This window comes from Ornithodoros turicata, chromosome 4 (assembly GCF_037126465.1).
Source record: "Ornithodoros turicata isolate Travis chromosome 4, ASM3712646v1, whole genome shotgun sequence".
NCBI classification, from domain to species: domain Eukaryota; kingdom Metazoa; phylum Arthropoda; class Arachnida; order Ixodida; family Argasidae; genus Ornithodoros; species Ornithodoros turicata.
In genome coordinates, this window is record NC_088204.1 from 45,553,669 (window position 1) to 45,573,149 (window position 19,481).

The 19,481-nt window shown below is 45.4% G+C and overlaps 1 long non-coding RNA gene across 5 annotated transcripts in view; it reads left to right on the forward strand.

Annotated features, from left to right (window-relative positions):
* The window catches only part of LOC135391484 (uncharacterized), a 44,251-nt gene that overhangs the window by 22,665 nt on the left and 2,105 nt on the right, over positions 1–19,481 (forward strand). For 2 of the 5 annotated variants that reach the window (XR_010421978.1, XR_010421981.1), the window contains one exon: positions 19,177–19,345. This is a non-coding gene — a long non-coding RNA (uncharacterized LOC135391484). Of the gene's footprint in view, positions 1–9,498; positions 10,689–19,176; positions 19,346–19,481 lie in introns of those variants that run through there. The other 3 variants (XR_010421980.1, XR_010421974.1, XR_010421985.1) reach the window with 3 other exon arrangements.

Sequence of the window (19,481 nt, forward strand, 5' to 3'; positions counted from 1 at the left end):
AATCAAGTCTAAACTGACATATTTATACCTTGTCAGAATTGTCTATGCCCTGTTTAAACCACGTGGGAGGTATAAATCAGATAGGCTATACCCTCATGGCACAAGACGTGCATGTTCTTGCACTTAACCCCGTCGGCGGAATCCCCTATACAGTGATACAACCTGACATCACCGACAAAAAAAAGTATGTTCGGTTTTGAATGCACCGAAGTCAATCATTGATTGATAAAAAAGTTAAAAAGCAACACACCTAAACTGGCCTCTGTGCAGTATGCCAGAAAATGTGGTATAGACCAGACAAGGAATCCTTGTAGTGCACCACGTTATATCTGTGTGAGAGATAAGACTAAAACTAGTTACACAAATAAAGAGAAAAATACCACACTATGACAGTCTGGAAAGTAACAGGTAAAAACCAGAATGGGCTGGCACTTGCAAGTGAATAAGAGAAGTATTTAAAGAGATTGAAACATTCAAATAATTTATTTCACTAAGCACAAGCTTTCGTGTAGGGTCTACACGTTTTTGGGAAACACAATGTATATGTTAAGTTCACACCGCTGCAGCCACAAACACAGGCAAAAGGCACACACAAGACAGGACGTGCCTTTTGCCTGTGTTCGTTTGCTGCGGCGGTGTGAACTCGTCATGTACCGAATTCCCCAACTTCAGACTCTCAGTGACAATGTACATGTACCACGGATTGAAGAAAGAGGGTAGAAAGTGAGAACCTCAGCAAAATGTAGCAGATCCAGTATCTGGGTGAAAAAAGGAATACTAAAGGGGATTGCTTAAGGCGGTCAAGTGACCGCCCCAGAAGTGGGTGAGACACGAGTCACATATTTCTGCACTCACGTGCGACTTCCTCGGGTTCATGCATCCAACAAAGCTCAGGAAATTTAGATGTTGCCACAAACCACTTCCATTTTCTAGGGCTGATGGGTGTGCACGTCCTCAGTTAAGGCGTCAGGCCAGGGTTACTGTTAACTAACTAGTTAACTATAAAAAAACTCCAAATTATGTTAGTCTTACAAGTTATTAGCCAGTTCGCGAAATCTGTAGGGCTCGCGCGCTACTCTCACGGTTTTGCGTCACTGCGGCCGTGCACTCTGAGGAAGCGAAACCGAAGAAAGTATACTGAAAGATCTACGTAGAAATAGGAAACAAAAAAGAGGGAGAGCTTCTGGGACGAATGGCGTAGGAGGGTGCAACGATCCTTTGGAAAAACTGGCGCTGAGGTGTGATTCGTAGTAGGATTTCTCGCGAAACTTATCCTTGCGAAAGTTTGTGTACCGTCCCTGTATTGGCCAGGGAAACGTATAAGGGGTTAAAAATGTATCAATATACGTACCGTACGACATTCCTATCAGTGATTTATCGATCTTACCCTAACACAGGAAGCGTTTGTTCATCGTGACCACGTCTTGAAAGTATATATATATCCGACGTGTACCGTAATTCATGCCTCCATTACAAGGATGTTATGCTGGTGGCATTTCAGGCTCTCAACAACAACAATTTTATTGTGACATGATCAATGGGGAGTTTATCGCTATAGGGGCGCTACTCCCCATTGCTGGTGGTGATGTGGGGAATGAATGTGCCCCTTCATAAGGATCGAAGCACCCTGCGCAGCACTTCATATGGTTCCCAAATGAAGAGCGATATGCAACCGTACCTGTTGTTTCCAATGTGCTTTGGAGCGATTGCTCTTCGGACCGTACGCGTACGTAGACGAAGTGAAAGTGTCTCTTTCGGGCGAATGGGCGGAGCGCTCGGGATACCATTGGCTGTTGCATGACCAATGAATGAAGACCAATGAAAATAAATAAAAGAAAGTTGTACCAGCGCCACCACTGCCAACAGGATGCGTTTTCTTATTCAACTCTGGCAACTCAAGAGTACTTTCAACCTTTCAACCGGCGAAAAATAGCCAGAGTAGCGGAAATGACGTCAACTCTGTGGCGAAAATTTGCCAGAGTAGCCAGGGAGTGACAACTCTTCCCTACTCTGGTCTGAGAGAATGTATTGGCATCAAATGGAAGGCCGGCCATAGGGGCTCTGCTCTGAAGAAAAGTAGCCGTATAGTTATGATGTCGCACACAAGCTAGCAGACGTCGATGCGTCGTCTGCTATCCACGTTCTTGTTGACAGTCAATTTGAGTGGTGTTCAATTTGGAAATGTAGGACAGTAAAAACTGTGGAACATTTCCAAAATTCGCTAGAATGCCACTTCCATGTCTCGCCCGTCAGGCCAATCTACATTTTGAGCGAAGAGTAACTCTAGCCGTTCGAAAATTGCAGTCAAAGGCGGCTATATCTGAAGTCACGTGATGATGAAGGCTCTGCCGTCGTTACCAAACTCCCTTGCTACTCGGGTTGAATGAGAAAAACGCGCCCAGAGTATTTCTAGAACGCATTGAAGTTTAAAACGGGAGCTAGTGTCACATGTGCGACATCATGAGAGCCATGCCGCAGCATTTTCGCCCACCAAGAGTCGACTCTCTCTGTTCCCGAGTTGCTCGAGTCCAATAAACGAACGCAACCTATGAGAATATTGGCAGTGGTTCTAACTTCCTCAATAAAATACTGTCATTGATTGAATATCACGTTTTACGGCAAAAAATGCCATGAGGAACCAGAGATAAAGCAAAAACTTAACTCCAGTTACTTTGGCATAGTTACTCATAAAAAGGAAGGAGTTGATCTGGCGCAAAAGTACCGAGTTGAGTTACAAGTTACACACACACAAAAAAAAAAAAAAAAGAGAGAGAGAGAGAGAGAGAGAACTTAGGTATAGTAACGAGTTAGAGGAGAGTGAGACTGAGAGGGAGTATGTCAACAGCATACTCTACCTCCGCAAAAACAGTGTAACGATAACGCCCATGCCCACGTGCGTTCTGGATTGAGTTTGGTCTCGTGCTGTTACAGTGTCAAACCGCCAGCGTTTGTATGTTTGTGGCCTTGTCTTCTGTTCTTATACATTTGAAAGATGAAAGTCACTGAGAAGGTTAGCCAGCTGAGGACTCGAACCCACATGTTATTGAGGCTTTGTATGTATTTGTCAGTGCTATGTTGTTCCAGCATCAGAACATCACTTCTCTTTTATACGTTTCCTTCTAAATTTGTTTGATAAGTGCCAGAAACGCGTACGTCACGGCTGGAAATACCATGCCGGGATCTACTCGCCGAGTCACCGGGCCGGGCCGGGCTCTGCTCACGGGCCGAGCTGTGCCGCATAAAAATATGAAGGTCTGGGCCCGGATCGGACCATTTTTCGATGCGCCCGGACCGGGTCGGGGCCGTAAAAGTCGGCTCGTGCAGGGCTCTGGCCAGAGTTAACCTTGCTAACAACTCTTCCCGCCTCTGCTCCGAAGCAGGCCTGCGATTCCACGCAAAACGGCCCAGCGGACCTGCCCGGCCTTTAAACTATCGCGCATTTCGCTGAAACATTTTTTAGCCGTCCCTAATAGTGCAAAACGACACACCACGAAACGTTTCTTCCCTAATGTGGCGGGTGCTAGACACAAGCAATTAAGCTTGCAGCGCTCTCGAAAGCCGCGCCTGGCGTGAACGGCAGCTCCGGCTCATAGAAAGCAGCTAGAATCTAGTGTGCGGTTTTCTTTTGCGTATAGGGGAAGCCATCCTCTACGCAACGTCGCAAATTCTGGTTGTCGTGATGTAATCGATGCTGACACACCCAGGTCGAAAGTTTTTGGCAATAGACCTCTTCCTGTTCGTGAACAAATGATGTCATAGGGTTCGACAGCGCCAACAATTTGGTCGAGCTGAACTACGCTCGAAGCTGGAAGCGAACTAGGTCGCGCCCGAAAGTCACCGTCTTGGGGGGATTACGATGATCCCTGAAAGGGATGCGACCTTCGCCCCTACTGTGCTTTCAATAGAAGGCAGCGAACAAGTGCCCATTCGTGGAACCCAGCCCTCCCCTTCCGATTTGTTTCGATTTCAGTCTGTCTACCAACGTCATGATGACGTTTCTCGGGTGGACGTTTATTGTCCTCCTATTTCGCGATATGTTTTGTATGCTTTTTTTTTTCTTTTTTTGTAGGGGGGCGATCAAATGATTAAATTGTAATGAATATTTTTTTCCTTCCAAGGTCTCACGGAATACTTCAACAGGAAAAATCACCAGACACGTAACTTTCGTAGTCATTGCAGGAAAGTATGCGATTTTTCCAAAATAGACATTTCCCTGTTTGTAAACAATTAGTGTTCGATAGCGCCACCAATTTGGTGGACTTGAACTATGCACGAAAGTATAGGAGACGAACAAGGTCGCGAAAGCCACGATCTTGGGGGTGATTATGATGATCCCTGAAAGGGACGCACTCTTCGGTCCTACTTTTCAGCTAACACTCGTGGAAACCAGTCCCCCCCCCCCCTTTCAGATTTGTTTCGTTATCAGTCTGTCTATCAACGTCATGATGACGTTTCTCGGGTAGATGTCTATTCGCTACAATCGAGCGTTAAACACGCAATGAAGAGGACGGTAGAGACGTTTGTAATCAACGCAGTTTTATAGAACGAGCCTTCTTCTACAGCATATTAAAAAATCTCGAGGGTGTTTTTTCGTATACATTTTTTTTCTTTTTTCTTTTTGTATATAGTATTGTGACCACAGTGACCTACGTCGCATGTATCCGGTGGGCTGCTATATTTCTTTCTTGTGCTCCTGTTTTAATTCCTTTTATATTCAATTTTTCTCTTGTCTGGTTGGGTTTTAATGAGCAAGCAATATGCTGTGGCGCAGACTTCTGCAAGGTTACCATACACTCTTAAAAATGAACTTCACCGCACAGCACGCTCATAGCCAACCATAATCTGAAATGACACCGTTCTCTGCCCTGATTTGTTGAAAACGGGAGGCGTACGCCTTTTCTGTGACAATTATGAACAGCATAAGTGTCACAAAAAAGGCGTACGCCTCCCGTTTTCAACAAATCAGGGCAGAGAACGCTATCATTCGAGATGATGGTTGGACAGGAGCGTGCTATGCGGTGAAGTTCATTTTTAAGAGTGTAGTCTTTCATTCGGCAGCATAACGCGCGTATTACAATTCTGTGTGGTTAAGTTTACGGCATTATCCGGTGTGCACTGTGCCGATGACGGAGATTAGCGGTTATGGGCAGGTGTGTAGCCCTGTAGCCCTGTGCGGATGAGCTTCTTGACGTCCTGATTCTATCCGAAAAATCCGCGTCATCCCACGGCACGCAGCAGTAGTTCAGTTTCTGTGCTCCATACATCTAACCAATTTTCCAGGAAATAAACGTTATTTCCCGTCAGCACAAAAAAAAAAAAAAAAAAAAAAACATCCGTCACCGAACTTCATCCGCGACTACCTCTCTCTCGTTCTGACCGTAAAAACCCCGGAGTGGCTAACTTTTGTAGCGAGGACAGATCCTGAGCGTCCATTATGGTACAAAAGGATACACGACAGCAAGCACAGATTTAGCTGCTGCGAAAGAAGACGCGGCACGAAGTACTGCAACACATTTTGCAACAAACGGGATCAGTAGTGAAACGGAAGATCGGTTCTGAACGCGCACCTCGGCTCGAGACGCCAGAGATCTCTCCCAGACGCTCGAGCGGCTTGCGTACACCTTGTACTCTGTGTTCGGTACCTAGTGTGGAGCAAATTCACGGCGCAGTCTCGCGGTTTATCCGCACCTCACCCACTCCTGGTCAGGTGCCATCCGCGTCCAATCTACAGATCGCAAAAAGCGTTCATATTTCATCTGAACCTGCGAGTTTCTTGCGGATATCAGCGGATATACGGGCTTCCATACGCGGATTGTAGCTTTATATAGCTGTTAGCCTCGCTGGAACCTACGACAGCATGGACGATGAACCACCACAACGACATTCCGTCGCTTCCAGTAGTTCTGTCATGTAAACGACGTTTTTGCATGTTCGTCTGTTCCTCCAGCGTTGTAACTTGTTGAAATTTTCGTGGTTAATATTTTCGCTGAATTGTTCAGCATTTCAATGTGACAGTTACACGGAACTTTCATCAAGTGAATATGTATTTACGCGCTTAATATTCATGCTGGTGAATTGGAACTCCACATTGGAACTCAACTATATAGGAGCCATTCCCTTTGATCCGGATGGTTGTCATATTGAAAACCAACCAGAAAAAAAATCTGAAATATAGGGAATTAAAACGGGAGCCCAAGAAACAAATATAGCACACCACCGGATACATGCAACCTGGGTCAGTGTGGCCGTAATACCCTCCACTACAAGAGAGAGACGGAAAAAAAGAAAAAAAAAACTCTTATATACGAAAAAATACCCTCCAGATTTTTTAATATGTTGTCGAGGAAGGCTCGCCCTGCTTGCGTCCTGTAGAGAAAGGCTGCGTTGGTTTCGGACTTCTCTTGCGACCTCTTCATCGCATGTTTTACGCTCGATTGTAGCGAATTTTAGAAAACGCATACTTCCTTTATTTTTCCTGCAATGACTACGAAAGTTACTTGTCTTGCGATTTTTCTTGTTGAAACATTCCATGAAGCCCTTGCAGGAGAAAAAAGTTCATTCATTTGCAATCGTTTGACTTAAAAAAAAACCGCGAAGTAGGATGAAAATTGCGAAACTTCTGGCCTTCGTATACCAAGACCGATTACAACACGACAACGGGGATTTGGACGTTGTGTAGAGCATGGTTTCCTCTATGCGCACAGTGCTTGGTGCTTTCTATGAGCCGCAGCTGCCGTTCACGCCAGGCACTATAAGGGACTGCTAAAAAGGACTCGTAAAAAATCGCGATAGTTTTGTGAAGGCCGAGCAGGTCCGCTAGATTATTTCGCGTTGGAATTTTCCCAATACCTACTTGCTGCGACCTGCGACGCATCCGCGTCAGCTGCGTCCAACTCTGAATTGTCCCTCTCGCCCTCTCGGCTCGTGCGTCTCGTCGTCTGCAGCCGCCATGGCGCCTTCATGGTTCTGCATTGCATCAGCCTTTGCAAATGCAAAGGCTGATGCAATCCTTTTCTTAATTTCGTTATCTCTCTTCTAATTATTTAACTTCGTTTTTGTCACAGTTGAGATGTATTTCTCATTATATGCTTTAACACGAATTCATGTTAATTATATTTTGTAGCTGAAGTGCGCTGGATAAAAAGCAATAAAAAGAGACCATGCACGTGCTAAAATAGATCAGAGTAATAGATTAAACAAAAGCGGAAGGATATATGTGAAGAAGACAGTCGAACCGAAACGTTTATCGGTTCGGTTCGGGTTTAGTTCGTTGATAAGGGTTCAGTTCCGGTTCAACTCCTCAAGGCAACTATATAATGGTTCGAACCAGCTGTTTCAAACGATTCGGTTTACTAACCGGCACTAACCGGTTCAGGGGTCACAGAAGGGAATGAAGCCTAACAATCAGCTTAAAGTACATTTCCGTTTGTGTCGTACAGTGTTAGAAGTGGACAGGAATGCGTTAACGGTCGTACACTGAGGTTTTGGAAGATTTTGCGCGATATGAAAGACTATATGGTTACGACAGGAGCATAACCACGAATTACCCGTTTGGGTTTACCGTCGCAGCACGTAGCTCACGTCGCGATAACACACCGGGTTGTTCGAAGAATATCGGCAGGAATATAACAGTCAACCGAGCATGCTACATTAGCCGAAGTGAGTTAACTCATTGAAATTATTGATTACCAGTGAGTAGTCGCGAATACTTCGTATGCTTGGTATTTTCTTTTCGGTTTGGCCAGCATGAGGGTGGCTGGCCCTTGTAAGGGGGGCTCATGTAAGCTCACGCGCGCTAGGTGTCAGCAATATGTCACTTCATGAACGCTACCCATATCCCTAAGGTATACTCGTAAAAAAAAAAGAAAAGAAAAGAGAACGTATTTACAGTAACGCGTTACCTCGAATACTGACATTAGTATTCGACTAATAATAGAAAACTACGCTCATGCAACTCCAGTGCAACAAATCCTATCGGTTTTATGTTCCGCATTCAATGACGTCCATATTTTATTGTGTTTTAACTTTTAACATATATATATGAGAGAGAGAGAGAGAAGAAAGCAATCGATGTCTCCCACTTTCGAGATACCAGGAGGGCGAATGGAAGCACTCAATGTATTCGGCGAGATGGGATTCGGCAGATTGGGAAGACACGCAACACTGTTGCTGGACATGAGGATGATTTCAAGGTAAATTATTACCCAATGAAAAGGTATATTATTGCGTATCAAGGTAATGAAAGCAGTCCATGTGAGAGGAACGTGCTGGTCACGGCGACGGAACTGCTTGCCTGAGTCGGACGACGTTGCGTTAACCTCAGGGGTGATTGTGCGTGCTGTGCACACTTCACAGGGAACTCTGGCAACATTTGTCTTAAAGTATCTGAGGAAAACCCAGCGAAAATACCCATACGGCACAGCCGGTGTCGCCTCCCAATCTCGGCATGAAACGCCGAACGTAGGAAAAGCACACGAAGAATAGGCGAACTGCAGTTCATGCAAGCAAGCATGCTTTCTTGCTTGCTTGTTTGCTTGCTTGCTTGGCCTAGCGATCTACCTTCCGTTGTTGCGGAAGGCACGTTACCAGAGGACCGTACTTCCTGGGCTAACTTCATAGGGTACCTTACGGACAGCTAAGGAGAATACATCGTGAACACCCAAGGCATTAGGGTCATCTCCCAGTTTTGATGACCCTAGCGAATAAGCCACGGTAGCAAGGTCAATTCGGCGAATTCCAGGGAACGGACATCTCGGTCATTCGACCGGTTGGTACAACACATTTGGACTTCAAAGGGTTAAGGCTGTTTCCCGGCCTTCAATGCATTCGGCTAGTTGGGATTCGGCAGATTGTGAAGACGCCGTTTCATCGGCTTACCACGTCCCAGTATTTTTAGCGTGCAGGAAGCTTGGGACCATGTTTTCTGGGTCGGAATTTTCCGATACCACTTTTTTTTCGTACAGCCATTGGGATGCCAATGTACTGACGCACAAACCATACAGGACAGGTTCCGTGATTTGTCTTTTCTTTTTAAATATGTTTTTATTACCGACATTAACTCTCGACCTAAACTCGACTTTGGGGAGTTACTTTGTGTAACAGTTGTATTTTTTCCGAACTTTAACTGTAACTATTTCTTATTGCTTTTCAATAGTTCAGCTTTGTGATTTTTCGGTCTTCTGTGCGTCTTGAGTTTCCTTCATCGCAGCAATTGAGAATGTAGAATTAATGGCCCTTAGGATGCAGTGGATGTGGCTTTGGTTTTCATGACACTAACCAGCATGAAAAAAAAAGAAAGAAAGAAAGGAAAACGACACGCAAGGATGCGAAGGCAAGAGCGAAGACATCTCTCCGCTTCCTCCTTTCCCACCTGCACCCTCTTTCCCCCGCTCCCTCCTCCATGTCACAGTCTTCTTCACCATATAGGTGGCGTGCATGTGACGTCACATCGTCACACCATAGCTTTACCCGTGCTTTTTCCCCTTTCTTTTAAACCAGCACACCCGCCTATACGCCGGTGCTTCTTTTCCTTCTTTCTGGCAAATCGACGCACACTATCGCACCCCACCTATATAAGGCGCTCACCACTTGCTATAGACATACATGCCCTCTGGTAAACCACGTCTTCTGGGCCTCCATCCTCTTAGTTCCTCCCCGATACTGAGAGTGAGTACACATTTTACTTGCATTTTCCAGTGTATAATGTTCGGCCCCATGCAACCTACATAAGCTGAAATCAGTTATATAAATGCAATAGCGCCTGTCCGTGTCCGCCTTGTGTCCTCGACTGTTCGCGCGCTCCTCAGTTATGACTTTGTACCAAGTGGGCAACGCTTCTACCTTGCTGTAATAAGTTAGACGGACCCCCGTTGTACCTGACTGAAAAATTTTCTTCGCGCTAATGAGCGCATAAGCAGAAGTAATCAATTTGTGTATATAACTTTGGCGAGGTCTGTAAGAACGAATGGAGATAGAAATCACCAGGAATATTACTTTTGTTCGTGTGTGCGCTAGAAACCTTTCCCCTTCCGCAGATAAGTGTGTCCAGAAAGGATGAGTGTTTTGCTGAAGAAGAAAACTTGCGCGTTGTAGTGAAAATAAACAAAATAGGAGACAGCGACCTTTACGGTGCACACATTTTTTTGCGGAGTGCTAATTGTTCCGCTGTTTCAGATGGCTCCCCCAACCAATAGGTCTAGACACTGGGCAAAGCCCAGCCACCGAGACCGAAACCGAGACAGGAACCGAAGGCCACGACGACGGGACGCCGCGACGATGGCGCAGAGCGAGCAAAACAGGGTCACGCTCCTCGCGTGGACTGAACCCTGGGGCATGCAGCCACAGGGAGTACGCGGGGACCCGTGGCCCAACCGGTTCCAAGACATCCGACCCGTACAGATGGGCCAAGCGGCGGGGGAGCAGGAAGCGGAGGTCGTCACGGCACCTTCAGGGCACGTACTTGAGACGTGCCCAACTTGCGGCGCCTTCGCCGTCAGCAGGGCTGTGCACATCCGCACGAAGCGACATATTGAAGCTCTGCTGGCGGCGGAGGAGGCAGCTCCGAAGAAGCAGGAACCGAGAAAAGAACTGAGAACCGAGAAACCGTAGACATGTAAATATAAGTGCTATTTTTATTGTTCGTGAAATTATGTTAATGTATGCAGATGGAACGCAATAAAATTTACCTCAAACTTGTAAACAGTACACTATGTGTATTTCCTTTGCCTTCGGCAATAGACTTTAGTATGGAGATAAGTATGCGGACGATAAAGCTGGATAAAGCAACCAGCGAGGGGGCTTCTGTGGCAAGCCATGATTGACCACTCGGAACTCCTAGAAGACAACCAGGAAAAGACAGCACTTGCGTACCTGGAGCCAAAATAAAACTACGCATGCGCCGAATTTCCCCCCAGATTTTCCCCAGTTCATCATAAAGAACATTTTGAACAACTAAACCTCAATTTACTGACTTTAAAGGGACTATGAAATTTCCCGAACCCCCATACTTTTTTTCGATGGAAACTGTTCTTCCCGCAGAGAAACTAATATGCCACAAATTTATCCGGGAGAAATCGCTCCACTCTGCGAGGAGCGCGCGCTGGAAATGTCTCTTCCGCGTTCCTCCTCTCCCGCGCATATTTCCCTGCCGATGGTGTAACTGTACGGACCGCACTTTCTTTCTCCGTTACGTCACCGGTGTTGCACAATGGCAAGTAATGCCGCGAGCTCGCGCTGTGGCTGCCGCCACTGCCGAAATCTGCCGATCGCGCGAAAGCTGCTGTCATGGAGATTTCCACTCCAGATGAACGCATACGCGGGATCCTACGGCGCATGCTCCTGGCGGGATTCCTCGGCACGGCAACACGTCACGATGACGTGTTGCTGAGCCGGCCGTGGTGGCGTCAAGTTACCCGTTGTGTCTCCGCTCGGCAGCTCGTCACGGTGCGGCGCCAGCTGTCCTCCCTTCGCCGCTCCGTTTAAATTCGCTCCCGAGAAATCCGCTCGCGCGACGAAAGTAAAATTTTGGTTCTAGACTCAGGAAAATGTCTTCTTTCGAACGAAAGGAAGAAAAAAATCGTTTCATAGTCCCTTTAATCGGGAGGTGAATATGTGTAAGATATATAGGTCGCGAGTACATGCTATGAGAAGCGCGTGCACTATGGTGGGCTACAATGAATGGTGTGCTGAACGACGACTGAAACCGGGCCGACGACGGGCCTGCCGATGGGTGGCTACTATGGGCTCGGCCAACGCCAACTAGATAGATGATGCCTGTGCAGTACCTCCTCTCCCTCCTTCGCTACGTAATATATATATATATATATTGTGAAGAAGACGAGCAACGGGCAGCCGTTTCGCTATCGTTGGGTTAGCACCCGCCGTTTTCGAATATTGAGCGTCGCTCAGTAAACGGTCTCTTGCCCTCCTATCCTGCCTCTACTGTCCTGCTTACAATATATATATATATATATATATATATAGTCAGAATTCATTTGCTACTGCAATTCACTGTTCTACGAATTCAAGAACCCGCAAATAACAAAAAAGAAAAAAATGTGGGAGTGCTGATGCGTCATGCTTCGCTGATATGATTACGGCTGAGGGACGAGCTTCTGTCTTGGAATGTTGTGGTAAAGACAGCACCTCAATGCGTTCCAACGAAACTCGGCTTATCTTCCGTTCTTGGACACCGCATAGGTTAGCTAAAATTTTGCCTGCGTTTTTTTTTTTTTTTACAGCCCATTATTTCGCTACCCAATAGAATTGCGTTTCACGCATTGTGCAGTGATACACTGTTGCACTACGTATAGAGTTTTGGGCGCAAAAGTTTGACCATCCTGATGCACGCTCTGAAAGTCGCACAAATCCTTGCCATATTCATGCCATATTCAGTGTGGTGACGTCTGCTAAGACAGATTGTCGAATCAGGTAGGAGCACTCTGTCCCTTTTATACCTTCGTCGTACAAGCAAACGCTTTCGCTTCCAGAACAGGGCTTATACACTGACTGCTCTCTCCACTTTCTCGGTTTTTCGCGATGCACCAAGCTTTCCATTGAACAGTATGAACACCACTACACAAAACTGACGCTTAACTTTTATTTGACAGTTCATATACAGAGTTTCCCCAAAAAACGTGTCATTGAATTGTAAAAAAAAAGAAATACGCCACCTATAGTATCATGCGGTCAACGGCATTTCTTCTTATAGGTTTTGGCCACCTCCCTATGTGCATGTCATGCACCCTGAAATGAATTATTGAATTGAATAATGAAAAATTATGTAAATTTTTGCGAAGTGAAGTATGAAATTTGCCAAGTAAACGTCATCTTTTACACCGCCAAGATGAAGAGCGTGCTAAATTTACCCAAACTGAATACTGCTGCTCTTAGAGCTTGCTCCATGCTGAGCTGCTGGAGCCTTTGTTTCTATCGACGCCACGGCAGAGAAGCCAAGTTCGCGAAGCAAATTATGACGAGGAAGAAGAAGAAAAAGATACTTTTCATGACTTCATTGCTCAGGAGCTTGTATACCATCCTACCATACTGCCGTCAAAATTTTGGATGATGGTCATAAGCAGAACCAGCAGCCCCAAACGGGGTCAAATCCGAATCACTTCGCAAACGCTGCTGAACATGCGGTTACCCTCCTGGGGCTAGGGGTCACTATATGTTAGAATGTTGTATGTTAGAATTGCTAGATTAAAGATCTTTTTCGTGTTGGGAGGAGATATATAGTAAGCTTGACGCGCACAAGTACGTGCCTTACCATTCAACAAGAATTCAAAGAAACAAACATTCTAGGCATATTACACCCATAAGCTATCGCAATGACTGCTTCAGGAACTCTTACTTTGTGGAGGTTATTATAATGAAAGCAACGAATTATCAATTGCAAGAGAGAGAGAGAGAGAGAGCAGTAGCAAGCAACGACCTTGTACTGAGCAAGAGCTTAAGACGCCCTGATAAGCCATCATGGAACCTCTGAATTTCACGGGAAGCACATGCGCCTGGAAACAGATAGAGGGGTACCTCAGATCCCCACAAAAATCCTTCCTAAAGGCGCGCAGCGAGGATCAGAGAATGCATGTAAACAATCGCACGTGGCCGGGTGCCACGCCAGTCATTCCAGCTCGCCGTACGTGCGCTTCGAGCGACCACCCGACCACGGTGAAAGAACCCAAGCAGCACAATGTACTGAAAGTCGAGTGCAATAAGGGTGTGCGGTATGTGTCTTCTCAATGTTCTGTAGATTCACGAGTCTGTTCAAGGCTTTTCACCTACCCGTCCACCTCTATTGCACTCCACTTTCAGTACATTGTGCTGCTTGGGAAGTATACTTACATCCCAGAATGGGTAGAATGACTCCCTATATTTTCATCTGAGCCTATAGACGACCTGCACCTCTACGTCATGGATTACGTTTCACCACTCCGCAAAGCATGCTGGTGGGCACCTATCATCCTTATCAGCCTATCAGCAGAGGCGTTTTTCCCGCTTCTTGCCCACCACTGCAAAATATAACCTCGAAACAGTGTTATCGTGACGTCACATGTTTGTAAACAGAGGGTCGTCTATAGTCAACGAGATACAGGCAATTAATCAGTTAAAGCTACGCCCCACCAATCAAAATTTATTATGTAGATAAATATGTTCAAGTTATGGCATCTGTCTATATAGAACTGCGGTTACTTGGACCCGCTACCGCTGAATAACCTTGGAGTGGTACCAATCTCTATCCCAACAGATTTTCATTTGATCACGCTGACCAGGATACATTTAAGTAATCAACTTTATTCGGGAGATAAATATGTGTAACATTGAGCAACGGGCAGACCAGTGATTTCCCAAGAAATTCACTGCTGGGGGGGGGGGGGGGGGGTATGCTTGGTGAAGCTTCCACTTAAGGAATTTTTCTCAGACACGGAAAGAATGGTGGCACAATGGTGACATCTCTGCACAGCTTTCCCGTTTTATTTGTACATGTTATTACGTTAGAACACAGTACATTAGAATACAGATTCATTATGAACGGCATTACAACATTAAGATGCATAATCACACGACTGACAAAGAAAATAAGACTAGCACCTTGTGTCAGGGAGCTCAATGAACACCTAGCAACCACGGTGAAAACGAAAAAAAAAATAAAGCGACTTAGAACGAAAAAAAGCAGAATACCTCGCCTGATTGAGTGGGCACAAATGGTTCTTAATGCGATCCACATTAAGTTTGCGTGCTCGCACGCATTTTTGCTCGTATATGCGCGCAATATATGCATTGAACAGACACTTTCAAATGATTTTGGACAAACGCGTGGTACGATCATCTGCATGACCGTGGTCCTACAGCCCAAGTTTGACAATACAGGATGTAATTCGCTGCGCCGGACTCTCTACCAGAGCGTGTTGGTGGCCGAGGTGGGTGGGGTCACCTGATAAATTTCAGGGGGGGGGGGGGGTTGCAAAAATGCATGGGGTGTGTAGGGAAATTCCTGCAGTAGACAACACGGCTGCTTCGATAGTCTAATGTAGAATAACTACGGCCCGGAATGGGACGAATCTCCCTCCAGATTTTCATATGAGCGTAATGAACAGGATAGGGACAAATAATCCGAATTTATTACACAGATAAATACCTTCAAGATTTGGTAACAGGAGAACGGGCATCTGTCGTACAGCTGCGCCTTACATTCTTCGACCAGGCACCGCGAAATAACAAGAGCTGGGTATGGTATGAATCTCGAACAGAATAAACGCGATTAATCGACATGGAGAGACAAATATGCATACGATTGGGCGACAGACGCGTCTGGCGCCCAATCGTATGTGGTCTCCCCAGTGCCGCCAGCTTGCGAGCTGGCGGCACTGGGGAGACCACACCATTTCCGGCCACTGCGAACTGCAGCTCAGAATGGGACGATGAATTCTCCCCAGGAGAAAATCTGGACTGGCCCCAGAATGGTTTCAGTTGGATGTCTGGCTGGTTGCACCTTGGTGACATCAGTGGTGCCAGATGGTTCCAGCTGAAGCCCCACAGGTAGTTTCCAGAATGGTCAACTAAGCCATTTAGAGATTCCAATAAGCTGGGCGACTTCCCGGCTTCCCCCTTTGAGATTTAATCGTCCACACTTGTCATATATCCTTCCGCTTTTGTTTGATCTATTAGTCTCATTAGCCTGATCTATTATAGCACGCGCATGATCCCTTTTTAGTGCTTTTTATCAAGGCGCGCGCTTCTGCGATAAAGTACATGCGTTAACTTCAAATCGTGCGCATACCTCATCTTAATATCGTCACGAGATACTAAGTACCAGCTAAATGTAAAAAAATACGTATCAACAGCGACAAAAACCAAGCTACAAGAGAGAAAACAAAAAACGAAGGAAACGTAACAGCGCGGCTGCAGAGGCTACAATGAAGGCGCCACGGCCACCACGGCGGCTACAAATTCGAACGGCGGGACGCGAGAGAGTGAGAGGCGGGAGCTAGAGCCCTGCGCGGATGAGATTTTTGGCATCCGCATCCGACCCGTATCCGCGCACCGTATCCGCGTCCGCAGCATACACAACCATTTACATCCGCATCCGATCCGCTGAGCAAGACGCACCATCCGCATCCGATCCGCACGTTTCGAAGGACGCGTAAACACCGCAGGAAGAACATGTTGGTATAATTTCGGATGCTTCCATATTGTCACGGAAGGACTTCTGACGACAAGCGAAGGTAAACCTTTCAACAAACGCGATATGGAGAGACTTCTGGAACGCGTGGAACGCTACCTCGCCGGTGCTCGCGTGGTTCGAGTTGCCAGAATGCCTCCTCTCCCGTCTCGGCCGTGCATGTGGTGAAAGGTGAACCCGAACATGCGCTCGCTGTCGGCGCGCAATACAGATAAATTGCAGCTCGAAAAATTACAGCACGCGGTATATCCGCATCCGATCCGCACACCGCAGGAAGTGCTAAATTTTCATCCGAATCCGCAAGTGTCTTACGGATATCCGCTTCCATCTGCGGATGGTGCAGGGCTCTAGCGGGAGCAACAGGTGACACCGGTGGCGTCGCAGCAAGTTCGTCTTGTCCTCGGTTGCCGTAGCAGTGTTGTCGCCAGCAGTTCAGCCTGCTCAGCAGGATAGGTGCGAATAATCGATTTTATTCAGGAAATAAATAAGTATAAACATCTCAGATCGAACGGAAAGCGAGCTGACGGCCTGAATACTCGAGAAGAAGCCAAGGTCAACTAAATATCATTCGAACGAAAGTAACAATATATATTCTTGCACAGAATATATGCTGAACAGGATAATGGTAGCCATATTTACTTCTCCGTCGAGATAAGGCAAGCGGTAAGGGTTCCTATAGCGCCCGGGGCTAAACGAGTATCGTGCCCCCCAGCATGACACGCAATCTGAACGCATCAAAATGCCCCCCCCCCCCCCTTCCCAGATGGTTCCAGCTGACGCGCTCATACGCGCGTCTTTCTCATCACACTGCCTACTGCGGAAGCACACAAATGCAATTTTACACGAGCATAAATGGAACTTCGCCCCTATCACTATTGGGGAGCCCAGAAGATATCGTTCCAAAAGCAACCTAATATTAAGAAAGTGATTTTTTTTTCGACTGTTCAACAGTTTCACTGTTTCATTCAAAAATTATTTCTCTCCTTTGCAATAATTTGCACCCCAGAAAATCTTCCCCTTCATGCTAAGCCACTAGTCGTAGGACTTTCTTTAAAGCCAAATAAAATGTGGTCCCTTATTCCGTGTTGCCTCCTGATATGCTGAACCGAATTCCACTCCATTGGTGCTGACATTTACTCCCCTGTTGGTATAAGGAGAGCCTTTAGTCAAATATTTTCTTGTCCTCAGTTTGCTTTAGAGCTAAGTCACTTAGCCTGGTAGAGCAAAAGGATGCTGCTTCCTTATGGTAGCAGGAATATCAAAGGAAATATACAAATTTCAAATGTTTTGCTTGCAAGAGCCAGACCAACACAACCTACTATTATGAATAATTTACTCGGAGGTACCCTTTAACATGTCAGATTTCTGTACCATCATTTCAAAACAACTCAGCTCGGATTCAATGGCATGATGCACACATTATTCTAAAATTGGTAAAGCACACATTATGTAATAAAAGCCCTAGAACCATTGTAAGTGTTGTAACCATGTTGAGTGTAAAGGACAAATTAGAAAAATTTGTACCATACATGGGCACTACAGTCGTCCGAGAGATTGAGGTAGAGGATTACCTTTGTTAGGGATCCCCTGCTGGTGCTGACGATCGAGGGGGCTCCACACACCATGAAGGTGCAGAAAAGGTGAAAAAAACAAGGTGACATCAAAAAGTGCTTGTAAAAATAAACTGAGCTAAGCTGAAAGCAGGAGCTGATAGAAGCTGAGACACAAATCAATGTGGCATCTCCAAAAAGCAGGAACGGTGCACGCTGTTGTAGGTTTACAACCTTCAGGAGGTTCTACGAATGTTCTCTGGATATTCCAAATAACGAGTCCCAGGAAGCTATGCAGCAGATGGATGACAGGCTTCTGCAAAAGGCTATGCATACTGGGCATGACTCCTCAATGAATATAATATTGATAAGGCACATTTGCTTGGATAAAGTGTGCTTGTAACTGCATCAATGAAGGGAATATGTTGCTTATTCGATATTGTGAACAAGGCAAAACATTGCAAATGTTTGTTATATTCTTCCACATATGCAGAAACATCAGATTTTTTATAGCAACTTTATTGCAAAACAAATTCGAATAATTTCTTTAGATGGCAAATCTAATTCAAATTATTTCTTTCAGAACGTGAATCAAATTTGGATAATTTCGGATACCTCATAGTGAAATATTTTGTGGGGTTTTGTTCATTCGATGATGTTCTGCTCAAAAAGCGCTAGCCTTTCCACCTAGAATAACATAGCGTGACAGAAGTTTATCTCTGTGTTGGTAATGGTTTAATGCATTAGTGAGATGAACTCCACTGAGACTTAGTCAACATGGTCCATGCAGCCTGCTTTGTGTGCATCTCATTGCTTGCATTGTGTGCATTTCATTGTGTGTGCTCATTTATATGCTAACATTGCAAATTTTCTGTACTTTTTCTTTTTAGAAGCTGCACATATTTCCACCTGTTAGTGAACATAACATAACAAAGTTGGGAGTACATTTACTGCAATAAGCAGTTCCTAGATTACAGTGTTGACCATAAACTAAAAAATGTGGTATACTTTAGAAACAGAAAATTGTGATCATTGTAAAGTGTGCTTCACCTAAATCATGCGTGTAATCATGTGAAGCTGACTTGCAGAATGAAAACACACACAAAAAATGGTAGTATCTTGAAGTGGGCTTCACGTAAATCTTATATGTAATGAGACAAAGCCCACTTGCAGAATGGTCACAGCCAAATCTCATTTCATTACTGTTAAAAAAATATTCGAAATTTTCGGATACTGAAAAGAGGTTGTGAATAGTATGAAATATTCAATTTGTATTCAAAATATTGAATATTCACACAGTTGTAATTTTCTATTCCCGAGCTGACAAAATGTCAGGGGAGGTGATTACGAGTGCTTCAATCTAGACAAAACAACAATGATCTGGTATCACGTCTCCCTGGCTCTTTGTTCACATGAATAAAATATTCTCATCTCAATGTCTCCCAGTTTGTCAACATGGTGCCATGACCAGGATCGGCAAAGAGAACCTTCAGAAGCACAACGCAAGCACATCGCAACCAGATGTTTGTCCATCTCTAAGGTGGACCTGCATTTCACCTTCAGCAATACGTCCTCAATCATGGCTGAAGATGGGGAGACAACTCTGAGACAAGTTGTGAGATATATTTGTTTGTAGCACAATGGGACACTATAGTAGAACAACAGAAAGTTCTCAGGATGCAAATCTCAAACCTCATTCGAGAAACTGAATGGACCACATAAAGGGGAGTTGGTGAGAGAGTTGTAGGGCC